The sequence below is a fragment of the Corythoichthys intestinalis genome, chromosome 5 (genome assembly GCF_030265065.1).
Source record: "Corythoichthys intestinalis isolate RoL2023-P3 chromosome 5, ASM3026506v1, whole genome shotgun sequence".
Lineage (NCBI taxonomy): Eukaryota > Metazoa > Chordata > Actinopteri > Syngnathiformes > Syngnathidae > Corythoichthys > Corythoichthys intestinalis.
This window is the reverse complement of record NC_080399.1, coordinates 43,290,080-43,303,468: the sequence shown is the minus strand read 5'-3', so window position 1 is coordinate 43,303,468 and position 13,389 is coordinate 43,290,080. Positions and strand designations below refer to the sequence as shown.

At 39.6% G+C, this 13,389-nt stretch overlaps 1 pseudogene; it reads left to right on the top strand.

Annotated features, from left to right (window-relative positions):
* Positions 1–292: 292 nt before the first annotated feature.
* Positions 293–1,503, top strand: LOC130916640 (carbohydrate-responsive element-binding protein-like; annotated as a pseudogene).
* Positions 1,504–13,389: the final 11,886 nt, after the last annotated feature.

Sequence of the window (13,389 nt, the reverse complement as noted above, 5' to 3'; positions counted from 1 at the left end):
ACAGAGTACGCTAGAGGCTGGAGCTGCCAGCCTTAAGTTTTAGATACTAGTGCTATCGTTAGCTACTATTTCCGGTTGACACCATGTGGGGGGGCCTGAAGACTGAGGAGACCACCCAATTTTGTTAACTTCAAAATCTGGGTTGGGCCAGAGAACTTTATTGCTATTTGGAAAACAACAATGAGACCTGGAGGAGCTTGATCAGGAGAAGCACCCCCCTGACCAGAATCTCGTGTTCTGTTATTGGACTTTTGTGCTCGTCACACATTACACTTACCCCTTTGCCCCGTTTATGTGTACTTCTTACGCATCGCGCTGCTTTGCGATTCCCGAAGTGTCCACTGCACAAGTGAGAGGGAAACAAACAAAAGAGAGGCGGAGTGAGAACGTTTGGTCCACCTGCAAATCCATCTTAAGCTATGCCCACTGCCCATTCCAGCTGCCTGGCTAAGCTGCTCTCCACAGGTCGGTGCCCCTGAGCAGAATACATTGGTGGGCTTTGAAAGCACTCGTGTGACTGTCCAAGGTCAGAAGTCAACATCTCCCAGCGCGACAGCGAGCACGCCTTCGGTACTACAGCAGGTTTCATTGCAAGTACAGCAAGGAAACAGCTGCCATGGAGCACTACTAGTATTGCACAACCAGATTTCGGCCCAGAAACGCAGTCGAACCTCAAAAAGCTCACCGTTGATGACACGACATACACGAGCACAGCACTTCTCACCCTCAAAACTGAAAAACTGTCCCCTGTCCATTTTTATGGCACAGACAGAAGCATTTTAACAGAAAAAAAATCCTCTAATCCAGATTTACCATATTCAGACTCTTTTGAAGTGTGGAATGATAGAATCAAGCAAACAAACAGAGACCAGAAGGATAACCCACGTCCCAGCTGAACAGAAGAGGCGTTTCAACATCAAACTAGGATTTAACACTTTACATGACCTCGTGGCAACACTCAGCTATCAACCAAGCATCAAGATCGGCAACGCGACCCCACTGCAGAAGGCCGCAGAGTAAAATACAACAGGAGAGGGCTCTGCAGCATGGGGAGGCCCAAAGACTCCAACATGAGATTCAGCCATTGAACAATGCCATCAATAGATGCCAACAACAGCTAACCGAAACAGGCGCGCCCATCACACGTCATTGATTTGACCAGATAAGGCAAAAGTTCCGTATGTCCAGGCGCAGACTCTGGGAGTTTGGGATTTTCATCCTCCTCATCAAGCAACTATTTGAGCTCGATAATGGAATGGTGTCTACTGCAAGTGTGGAACAGCTATGCCAATCCACTTTACCCTGGTTGGACACTGCTCACTGCCTTCTCTAAGACCCATGGTCCTGAGTTCACTCTGTCTCCTGAGCACCATAATTTCCATTCTAATTGACCCGAGGCTACTGCCTAAGCAGGTCAATCTTGCTGTTACCCGGGTTAACCCCTCTACCACCTCAGACCATGCCATACTGCACCCCGCTCAAGACAATTTATACAATATGTGACTTTTAGCACGTTTTTTGTTTTTTTGTTTTTTTCTGAAATTTATTGTACAGTACTTTCCTGCCTTTTATTTAACATGCGCTATGTTTTGCTTTGTTGTAAAGCACTTCGAAGACCTCGGGTTTTAATAAAATGCAATATAAATACATTTGATTACATTTGATTGAGTCAATGCCTTTAAATAGAACTAACTGGTTGCCAGTGTTGTTAATAACGGCGTTTGAGTACAACGACGTTACTAACAGCGTTTTATTTTCAGTAATGAGTAATCTAATTAATTTTCTCATCTTCGCAACCCCGTTACTATTACTGAGGATATAAAGGCACGCGTTACTTGGCGTTACTACGTTGGTTGAATGACGCGAGAAAAGTCTGAGAATACGAACTCACGGAGACGCTAGAGCAGAGTGGGAGTGGGGAGGAGGCAAGGGAGTTGTGGTGCCGTTGCAAACGCGATGCTAGATGGCTCCAATAATACCTGAGTGTAGCCGATTGCCTACAAACTTCACCACCCTGATGCTACGGTAGATATCATATATATATAGAGCTAGATGCAAATTGAGAGACACAGCAGCGTTAGCGCATGTATAGAGAACTAGATGCGAAAGGATGGACTCGCTGGCGTTTGCAAACAGCCGCCATCTTAAAGCAGTACACTTCTCAGGAATGCTCTGTTGTAGATAGCCTTCCTAGCGAACCTAAGTAAATTTAATCTAAAATACTCCTGAATCAGCAAAATCTTGACTTGAATCTATTTTCAAATGATGAAACCGTTTTAAAACTTTTATATGTCGAAAGTAGACAGAAGGGAACTGATCAATAACGGGAGCAATTTTAAAAACTTTAACGGTTGATTCACAACCTTAAATGACTTCAAAACGTAGCAAAGGTTACTATCTACAGGTAGTTATCGCAATATCCACAATACCCCTGTTTCAAGTTAAGTTTAGGGTAAAGAATTGGGTTAGGGCCAATTGTCCCAAAAACCCTTTCAACTTCACATAGTGTGACCTGTTTTTTGTTTTTTACAATGAAAAGGGAAAAAAAACATGAAAAGTAACACCAGTTACTTTGCCAAGTAACTAATTGCTCGTACAATCAGGTAACTGAGGAACTAACGCAATTACTTTTTGGGAAAAGTAATTTGTAACTGTAATTATTTACTTTTTTAAAGTAAAATTAACAACACTGCTGGTTGCAAAAAAAAAATGTATGCTTGCTCCAAAAAGTCACTCACATCAATGTTTGTTTTTAAGTATGTAAGATAAAAAGAATATAGTATTAGTCTTTTTGTTATTGTTGTATTTAACTGCATTTTGCTCGAAATAAGTATTTTAAGTTGAACATTTCCTAAAAAATATATATATACTGTGACAAAAATATTAAACTAAAAAAAAATTCAGCAAAAGACTGAACGGCTCCAAATAATAGGAGTATATCCGATTGCTGTATCAATGTCTATGTCCGCTTTGTTTGGTTTTTCTGGTGGTCCGGAGTGAAACAATTCTCTGTTGGGTAACAGCATAATATGGGAGATCATACTAGGTTCAAGGATTGGCAGCACAAGTGGCACGTGTTTCTCTACCCTGCGAGAAGCATAGTTCACTAGGTCTGTGGGTTGCTCGCCATCTACATTTCCGGCTGGAGATTTCAACTCCAACAATGTTCAAATGTTTCTGAATGAAGCCTTAATAGCCTATCATTGTAACAAAAATATATAAATAAATAAACTAAATAGCCTGGTAAATACAGTAGCATTAAGTATAACTAAAAATAAAGCGATCATCAAGTGAAATCTACACCAGCACAATGACAGACCTTATAAATGGAGCAGGTGGCTGGGCTAGACGACAAGAGGGACATTTTGCGATGTCACACATTCAAATAACAATCAATTCTACGTATACATCAATCGTTTAACATTGATAACATGAATTTAATACTTTTTACTAGTGGTGGTCGGGGGGAGGGGCAATTTTGATATTAATTGTTGCACTCTGTGTTATTTTGGCTGGAGGATGTGACCCAAAAGCTCAGCAGTGAGAAGTCAGTTAACAGAAGCATCCTGAGGGCGTGTTTATTGAACACAAAAAGAGGAAAAACGGTGAGAGGTTGTGGCTCTGTAGATTTTCTGGCAGTGCTGGAAAGGCTGAGATGGCTTGGAGTTGCTGTGAGGAAAACGGATATGAATGAGTCAAAGTTTGGTCGATTGAGTGGCCTGTACTTTACCATGTGAGGTTAGGTAGAGCTCTGGCGTTGAATGACATGCAGACTGGTCTGTTGTAGTGGCAGGCTGTTGATTGTGAAGTGGAGGCAGGTGTGGTGATTGGTGACAGGTGTGCAGAGCAGCATCAGTGAGGCGGTTGTGAATGTGAGGGTGAGTGAGCCGTAACACTCTGTCACACTAAATCAGGGACGCCCAATCGAAGTCCTCGAGAGCCCCTATCCAGCTTGTTTTCCGTGTCTTCCTCCTTTAACACACCTGAATCAAATGATCAGCTCATCAGCAAGCTCTGCAGCAGCCTGATAACAATCCTGATTAGTTGATTCAGGTGTGTTAGAGGAGGGAGACATGGAAAACAAGCTGGATAGCAGTTCTCGAGGACCGGGATTGGGCACCCCTGCACTAAATAATCGGTAGACTGACGGCAAGTATTGATATTTCCACACAACACATATAATGGATTTACCCCAAATTCACCATCAGTACCTACTCTCTCCCGTCCTGTTTGTGGGGGCGCTAATTCTGTAAACTGGTTTAAAATGTGTAGCCGGTGAGGAATTGCAAATAGAAGATGACAATGAACAATAGAAGAAGAACAGATGCAAAAATGGCGGAAAAGTAACGTGCTATTGACGTTTCAGTTTCAGAAATCAGTACACTGTCCTGGTTTACATAAAACATGTTATGAATGTTTGTGCACTTGATTGTGTTTAGCTGTACAAGGTCATGTTATTAATGTTCATGCGCTTTAACTTGCTGTACAGCTGAACAGTGATTACTTTCACAAAATTTGGAGGCACTGAGGTACAATGCAAAATTAAATTGATTCTGACTTTTCAGTACCAGAAAGCAGTGCACTGTCCTGGTTTGCTTAAAATATAATAATAAATGTTCATGCATAATAATAGTACAGCTTAGAACTGTTTACATTTACAAGACTAGTGCAGTGAGGCACAATGCAAATGCACGTTTCTTTGTACATACAAGATCTGGCATTGAACATATGAATAATTACATTTTCTTTTTTAATGGGTATTTTTTCTTTCTTTATCAATCACGTATATCATGATATATCACTGAAGAAATTTCTTACAACTGTATCGAATATCATAGATATTGTGTATCGTGATATTATCATTACCGTGGGCTACATATCATCACAGTATAGAATTGTGAGTTACCCTTATAGTCTAACCCCTACCTTTTACAAACACTATATTTACCAAATCAAATAAAGTGAAATTACGAACTCACTAAGTCCCTATTGGCAATGCATTTTGTCACCAAGTTGAACACAGCTTGGAGAGAACGAAAACACACCTTCACAAGATCGAAGAAAGTTTTAGTTTCATAGTATTTATTAAAATATATTATTTCATAATATCTTTATCTTCATTTTAGCAGTAACTCTAAGTGGAATCACCGTTTTCACCCTTCAATCAAGTATGAATACGACCAAGGGCAGTGACATTTCTGTGTCACAGCAATTCGCCAATTGAGATTTCAAAATAAAAGTCTAGCGGAAAATCAAATCTTTCTCTTTTCTAAAGAATTGACATCATGAATTTATCGGATTTTGAATCTTTTAAATATTGTTTTTTTTAAAACATCATTCTAATATTTAAGTACACTATGTTAACCTGGATTACACCATTTTAACGTGTCAACGCTGTCATAACTAACGACCCCACCATACATTTTTATTGATGATTCCAATGATTTTGTCATTTTTGTTTGTTTGTTTACAGGAGGAGATACTGAAGCTTGTTGTCTCAAGAGGGACTTTTTCTTGTGATTAATCAAGACTTATCACAAGAAGAACTACTGTATGTGGAAAAATTTGCCTCAATGGACTATAGTATGGAAATTTTTTTTGTTGTTGAAGATTATTGTACATATTTTCTACATTTTGGCGCAGCTCGCTAAAAACAAAAAAGAACTCTGAGAGCACGCTGTGGATGAAATGTATACAGTATTTATTTTTTTAATGTGTATGTGACCCTAATTTAAGCTTTTTTAAATAAATCAATGCTCAGTCACCAGGGATGAAATATTTTTTATGAAACTGTATGAATGCCAGACATTATAATATCTTTATTTGATAGCATTTTTTGCACGTTGTTGTCCAATAAGATTTTAGAATTTATTGGCATTATTTTTATGCACCGACCAGTGCTAGGCTGCACCAGGTGCAGGGGCATTTTGTTTTAGACCAGATTTTGGTAATTTCGTGGACTGACACAATGCTCATCTTTGGAAAGAGAGCAGGATGTTGGAAATGGCAGTTAAGGTAGGTAGGCAGTTCGCACCAAATGAAAAGGTTTTATTCCATTCCCTTTAACTGCAATGCATGTTCATGACAGTTCTCATGTCATCATCATGACAACAACCAAGTTCAAATAAAGTGTAACCAACAGTGGCGATTGCTCTAAGACCGCAAGGGAAGCTCAGCCCATGTTACTCTATTCACTCCATATACCCAATCTACATATGGCTCCTTAATATAGTAATTTGTGCAGGTAACTTTGGCTGTGATAGGCATATGAGTTGAGATATGCTGCATTCAAGTGTGTCGGGATGTCTGAGTTCCCAAGTTGAAAAATGTTCTGATGTGCTGTAAAGTCGAAATGTGGGATAAAAACATGATTGCTACAAAGAAGAGTTGCTTGTTTTAATGCTCCAACGATATATCACAAGTTGAGTGATTGTTTGTTGCTTTTTATCGACACCATGTAATAGAGCAGGGGTCCCCATCCTTTTTTGCACCACGGATCGGTGTTATTTGGGTCTTGTTTTTTCACGGACCGGTGTTCTGACAAATTTTGCAGCCCATCAAAAATTGCAACGATGCGGTTCTGCGCATGCGCGTAACGTTAAACATAGCCGCAAGATGCGCAAATGCAGCGATTCCAAAGTAAACACTACAAACTTTCTTGAAAGAAAGGAATATTAACTTACGTTTGATCATGGAAGGACTTGTAGAAAAGTTCTCCTCAGATTCATCCTGCCATGTGAGCTTCACACAACAGCTGCACACCGCGCTCACCATTAACGACTTCGCCTTATCGTTAAACAATAATTAAGAAGCCCGCTTCACAAAGATACGATGTTGGAAATTCTAGCAAGGTTTTCAACGCTCTTGTCGCGATGTCAGGATATTCCAGAATGACTTTAATCCAGAACCTCGGTAGAGTTGTTGTCTCAAATGTACGTTTAATAAGGTCGCCGTCATTTGCGATCTCTCTGTTTATTCACAAACGGGTCACGAATCCACTCCTTCGAAGTTCGTGGGTCTTCGAGGTTGTAGGCTCGTCAGGTGCCCTTTTCGCTGAAAAAATATCCTTTTCGCCGTAAAAATATTTCCAAAGACATCTGTTTTCCTGTTATCTTCGCTCGTGTGGGGGCTAATTATTTCCGGTGTTCTGTCAAAATTTGCTCCCTTGTAAAATTTTGCTCCCAAAGCTTTTGTGGCGCTGAAAAAAATCTCCTTTACATTCGGTTGGACTCTCAATGTTATCCAAAGGTGCTAACTAAACTAGATACATCATAAACATACATGTACAACACGAAAATGGCGTAAATTAATACTTAACGACACGGCGAAGTCGTTAACAGTGAGAGCGCGGGGTGCAGTTGCTGTGTGCAGCTAACATGGTAGGATGTGTCTGAGAACTTTTGTACATGTCTTTAAATGATCAAACTTAATATTCCTTTCTTTAAAGAAAATTTGTAGTGTTTACTTTGGAATCGCCGCATTCGCGGCCATTTTTAACGTTACGCGCATGCGCAAAACCACAAGGTAGCAATTTTTGATGGGTCGCAAAATTTGTCAGAACACCGGGAATAAATGTGCTGCGCCGCGGCCTAGTAATACGCTATTATCGAGGACAAGCGCACATAGATATATTATATACACAAACAAGATGTACTGCTAGCAGTCCAATCAATGGACTTCTATGACAACATTGTAATCTATCCCGTAGTATTATATCTAGAGTAGACAGAGATATTGGTGTGTTAAGCAGGGGCACAGGGTTAATTCGGCCAGAATGCGGTCGTTATTAAATTATTTTTTCTTTGCGGCCCGGTTGCAAATGCGCCATGGACCGGTACCGGTCCGCGGCCCGGCAGATGGGGACCCCTGTAATAGAGAATCTTTTTTTTTTTCAATTACTCCAACAACACATGAATGCAGCATCAATATTACACTGTGTGTAAAAATCATACAGTCATAGACTTCATAATGATATTGACGGTCAGATTCGACCTTGACTGCGCTATGCCCTCAAGTAGGGGGCATCCTACAATCCGCTTCAGTTATTCGCAGTCGGTCGCAGCGACACATGCAGCGACTACATACAAACAGGAAAAATTGTCTAAGAAGTGATTTGTTCGAGGATTCAAGGTAATTATTATATTTTTCGTTTTTTCACAAGAATTTTCAACGGAAAAAACTCTTTGTTGTAAGGCTTCCGCCACATTGTATAACGGACTAGCATCATTTTTCGATATACAGTACGTATTTACGTAAAATAAATGCTAACTGCAGGGTTTTTTTTTTTTTGCTTTTAACCAACAATCGAGACTGTTTTATGTCCATATCTATAAAGAATTCTGGGACTGAAGCATTTATTCACAAGAATTTTCACCGGAAAAGCTTTGTTTCCATATGGGGGCCGCCACATTGACTGACAGACTAGCATCGTACTTCGACATATTTACGTAAAATAAATGCTAACTGCACTTTTTTTTTTTTTTTTTTGCTTTTAACCAAGAATCGAGACTGTTTTTCGTCCATATCTATAAAGAATTCAGGGATTTAAGCATTTATTCACAGGAAAAAAGCTTGTTGTCTGTGATTCACTTGGTCAGCTTTGACGGCCACGCCAACAATGCAGGCCCCCTAATAATCGGCCCCGCGCCCCGTCAATATCATTTTGAAGTCTATGATACAGTCTACGGTACAAACTATATTTTCCGCACCTGCTTTTCAGGTTAGTGCCAGATAAACTGCCCATCCTTGTTGTTCGTCTTTACCTCTCTGTTGATGTTTGTTTGTTTGCCTATTCCCACAAAATGTAAATTTAAATGGTTTCGCTTTACTCTTTACGTATCAGACCGTTAACTGCGGTAAACTACTCTAGTCGCAAATTGAAGTAACAGATTACCTGCCGTCTTTTAGCTAACTGGCTATGAATACAATGACAATTAAATGTGATTTGATTGAGAGGCTCTCACTCAAAAACCTTGTCTAACATTGTATTATTTTTGTACAGTGGGGCAAATACGTATTTAGTCAACCACTAATTGTGCAAGTTCTCCCACTTGAAAATATTAGAAAGGCCTGTAATTGTCAACCTCAACCATGAGAGACAGAATGTGGGAAAAAAAACAGAAAATCCCTTTGTTTGATTTTTAAAGAATTTATTTGCAAATCATGGTGGAAAATAAGTATATGGTCGATTCCAAAAGTTCATCTCAATACTTTGTTATGTACCCTTTGTTGGCAATAACGGAGGCTAAACGTTTTCTGTAACTCTTCACAAGCTTTTCACACACTTTTGCAGGTATTTTGGCCCGTTCCTCCATGCAGATCTCCTCTAGAGCTGTGATGTTTTGGGGTTGTCGTTGGGCAACACGGACTTTCAACTCCCTCCACAGATTTTCTGTGGGGTTGAGATCTGGAGACTGGCTAGGCCACTCCAGGACCTTGAAATGCTTCTTACGAAGCCTCTCCTTTCTTGCCCTGGCTGTGTGTTTGGGATCATTGTCATGCTGAAAGACCCAGCCACGTCTCATCTTCAATGCCCTTGCTGATGGAAGGAGATTTTCACTCAAAATCTGTCGATACATGGCCCCATTCATTCTTTCCTTTACACAGATCAGTCGTCCTGGTCCCTTTGCAGAAAAACAGCCCCAAAACATGATGTTTCCACCCCCATGCTTCACAGTGGGTATGGTGTTCTTCGGATGCAATTCAGTATTCTTTCTCCTCCAAACACGAGAACCTGTATTTGTACCAAAAATTTCTATTTTGCTTTCATCTGACCATAACACTTTCTCCCAGTCCTCTTCTGGATCATCCAAATGCTCTCTAGCGAACTGCAGATGGGCCTGGACGTGTACTGGCTTCAGCAGGGGGACACATCTGGCAGTGCAGGATTTGAGTCCCTGGCAGCGCATTGTGTTACTGATAGTAGCCTTTGTTACTGTGCTTCCAGCTCTCTGTAGGTCATTCACTAGGTCCCCCCCGTGTGGTTTTGGGATTTTTGCTCACTGTTCTTGTTATCATTGTGACGCTATGGGGTGAGATCTTGCATGGAGCCCCAGATCGAGGGAGATTATCAGTGGTATTGTATGTCTTCCATTTTCTAATAATTGCTCCCACAGTTGATTTCTTTACACCAAGCGCTTTACCTATTGCAGATTCAGTCTTTCCAGCCTGGTGCAGGTCTACAATTTTGTCTCTGGTGTCCTTTGACAGCTCTTTGGTCTTGGCCATAGTGGATTTTGGAGTGTGACTGACTGAAATTGTGGACAGGTGTATTTTATACCGATAATGAGTTAAAACAGGTGCCATTAATTCAGGTAACGAGTGGAGCCTCGTTAGACCTCGTTCGACCTCGTTAGAAGAAGTTAGACCTCTTTGACAGCCATAAATCTTGCTAGTTTGTAGGTGACCAAATACTTATTTTTCACTATAATTTGGAAATAAATTCTTTAAAAATCAAACAATGTGATTTTCTGGGTTTTTTTCCACATTCTGTCTCTCATGGTTGAGGTTTACCCATGTTGATAATTACAGGCCTCTCTAATCTTAGTAGGAGTAGTAGAACTTGCACAATTGGTGGTTGCCTAAATACTTATTTGCCCCACTGTATGTGGTACTTGAACTGTATCAATATTGATGCTATTTGTTTACAAGACCAAAATGAATAGAATTAATCTGTATGAATTTATTGCCTATATTTGGGATATAACAATTTTGCATATGTGCTCATAATATTTTCCTGCTGTTTTACAAGCATTTCATTTGTTACTGCAATCCCTGTAATCTGTAACAAGATGTTGTAACAAGGTATTATTTTTTTATTTGTATTTGGCTCAAACGGCATTACTCTTGCAAATGGATATTTGAAAGTTATTTGCTCGCAGCAAGGATAGATCAGCAAGGAGGAATGAGAACGGTAAGCTAGGTAACCCATGTAGGCAACATAAACAACTTTTCGGGCTCAACCTACAAGTTGAGAAATGCTGATTAATTGCATAACAGTTACAGTGATAGAGCCCCATTTCTGGTCAGACAAAGTAGAGCAGCAGAGTGTAGGAAGAGGCGAAAGAAAGATGGTAGTTTATGAGCAAGAGACAAGGTGAACGAACTATCAACAAGGGATGTCCCAATTTCGATTTTGAATACTGCTGGCTGAAAAAACAAAAAACGGCACTTTTTTACAGACACATGTATTTTGGTTTGATTATACATAGTTTAAAACGCTATTTCTAACATTTTATGATAGATAAGTGCTAAAAAAATCAAATAAAATTTAAAAAATTTAAAAATTTAAAATGTGCTCGTTCGCCAATGGTAATGTATTAGATCTAGTGACGCCCCTGGGCTAAAGGCTGGGTTTATCCCACCCATCGGTTGCTCAGCGTCTCTGGGAGTCTATGGGCAGTGAACAAGGCTCAGCCGGCCTGGACTTCGCACGTTATGCATGATGATTGAATGATCTGTCTGAGGCTGAATCCCTTTTTGATTGACAGCAAAAGGAGCGAATCAGAGATAGTGTGGTGGTAATTATCCGTGGTAACATTTTTTTCTATTTTCATTCTGTTGTTCTGAGTTTAACTGGAGACTTTCCTAGACTTTCCTATCATCCTAGCAACACTTTCTTTGTTAAAAACAACTACTGAAAAATTGCGCTTCAATTTTTTTTGTAGCTGCATGCATTTGGAGACATTTGTCTGAGCCACTCCACTGTCACAAAGCACTCAGAGGCCGACACACTTTGAACTTCCCTTCATTGAAAAACCAGCTCCCGCGTACCGATGATGACAGTACCGTAATTTCCCGAATATAAGGCGCACCCGTGTATAATGCCGACCCCAAATTTACTTGTCAAATCTAGGGGAAATTATTGTACCCGTTTATAACGCTCACCCTAATTTTAGCACCAATAAATAAAAGAATACAAGAAAACAGAGCTCGTGTACAGATACAGAAATGTCATTTTACTGACTGGTGAAACACAGCACAAGCATAGCACATTAGTAGTTCAAAACATTACCGTAAACTGACAATATTTACGGTAATAATATAACTTGCTCATTTCATCATGATGAGTAAATGTTTCTTCCATTGATTGATGCGGTAAAATGAAAGTGAGAAAGTAAGTCGGAAATCCGTGATAGCTCATCGCTGTCAACACGACAGTAACAATAGGAACTATTGTTATTTGGGTTTGAGTTTCCAATCCAAAACATGCTAAAACTGGGTTGCACTGAATGGGTCAAACAAAAAAAGGACTTTGTGTTGCCATGTCATTCTTATTTGCCCATCACCACCGCTGACCAACACAACGTCAACTATATCAGACATTGGCCTGTGTCTTCAGTTACATATACTTAAATTTTCAATTGTCTTCAACAATAACAAATATATATTGTATGTATACTACTGTAAGTACTGACTGGACCTGTGGCCATTTGTGAATTTTATTGTTTTCCATTAGCAGAGATTGCACCTGAAATGACACAACTGTACTCAGTCTGCACCCTCAATTTGTGATAAGAGCAACTGACTTTGAAATGACATTAGTGGAATGATTGTGTCCTTGCTGGCATATACCCACATATTTTTGGCGAAAGTTTTCCTGATGAGTCAGCAATGACACAGATAGACATTCTTTCACTCTCACACACTCACATCCCCACACACACTTTCAACACTGAATCTTAAAAACACTCTCTCACTAGCTTGCATACACTCTCAAGGGAACTTACACATTCACTCTCACTCATACATTTGGACAAATTTCTCTTTCCCACATGCATACACACCCAAATTACTCATGCACGCAGCTACTCTCTCACACTTTGCCATCCCATTTGCACACTCAAAAACAAATGTTTCAAAGTTGTATATACTACATATTTTTTAAATTGGCTATTATTATTTTTATTGATAAGGATATTTACTAAAAATAATAATAATAATAATAATAATAGCAATTTAAACAATATAATAATTTAAAGCTTAGGCTTATTATACAAATATGATCAAAAGAGCTTATTAATTACACCAACTGAAAGATTGTGATACCGATGCAAAAATTGATAGGTATGAAATAAAGGTAATCACATTTACTGATAGCAGTGCCATAACATTATATGATGAATACTGTATGACTCTGATGTGTGTTTGCCCTCAGATTCCCAGCTTTCCACTGTCTCTCGATTTTGGCTTTCTTTGTGAATTATGTACTGTATATAAAGTATAAACAATAATTTCAAGGTAATTTGGGTACAGAACACATACCCATAATGCAGCAATTTCCAGCAGAGAAACCAAATCAAATGTCATCAACTACTATGGATCATACTTGTTTCATTTCCTCAATAGTGCTGTATTGTGCCTGCTGGCTGTGCTATGGTGCAAGCATAC